The sequence below is a fragment of the Lipotes vexillifer genome, unplaced genomic scaffold, assembly GCF_000442215.2.
Source record: "Lipotes vexillifer unplaced genomic scaffold, Lipotes_vexillifer_v1.1 scaffold749, whole genome shotgun sequence".
NCBI classification, from domain to species: Eukaryota; Metazoa; Chordata; class Mammalia; order Artiodactyla; family Lipotidae; genus Lipotes; species Lipotes vexillifer.
The window spans coordinates 2,580,633-2,581,290 of record NW_006782834.1 but is presented as its reverse complement, the minus strand read 5'-3'; positions in this window follow the sequence as shown (position 1 = coordinate 2,581,290).

Sequence of the window (658 nt, the reverse complement as noted above, 5' to 3'; positions counted from 1 at the left end):
AAAGCCACGAAAGGAGTTCTTACCCTTGGTTTCAACTTACACAGCCAGCAAGAAGAAAGATTTTTGTATTTCTCAGCAACAGCAAACGGACCATCACTTGCAACCAATGTGAAACTGCAACAACCCTGAACTCTTGTTCTCCTCTAACAAACTTTTGTTCAAAACAACACTGCCCGGTTTCCTCCCAGATTCCAATAAAAGCTAACCTTCCCTTTGTTCCTCAGATTTGCCTATGGTTCGCCATGGTTTGCTTGTCCCGAATTGTAATTCGTCTGCTATTCCCTCTGCTAAACTCATCTTTGCTTAATAATAACTGTTGTTAATTTTATTTAAGTTTGGCAGACTCTTCCAGAAGCACTTCATAATGAACAAAGAGGTCTTGCCCGCTCATTTCTTTATAAACTGAGGTATGACAAAATAGCTGTTAAGTAATGGTGAGAAGCTGGGAATAAAGCCCGAGGATATGGCTCGCCCTGAGACCGATTATCTTTGAGTTGTTAAAGCCAGAACAGAAGAAGCTAAGAGATGGCCAAGGCAAGCCCTGAAGGAAGGTGAATGAGGACAGCTATCACCCCACTTTACCACAACACGCTCCAAACTCATCCTCCTGCCCCCACTTCACAAGGTTGAAAAGTTTAATGAGGAAAGAGCCTGTATG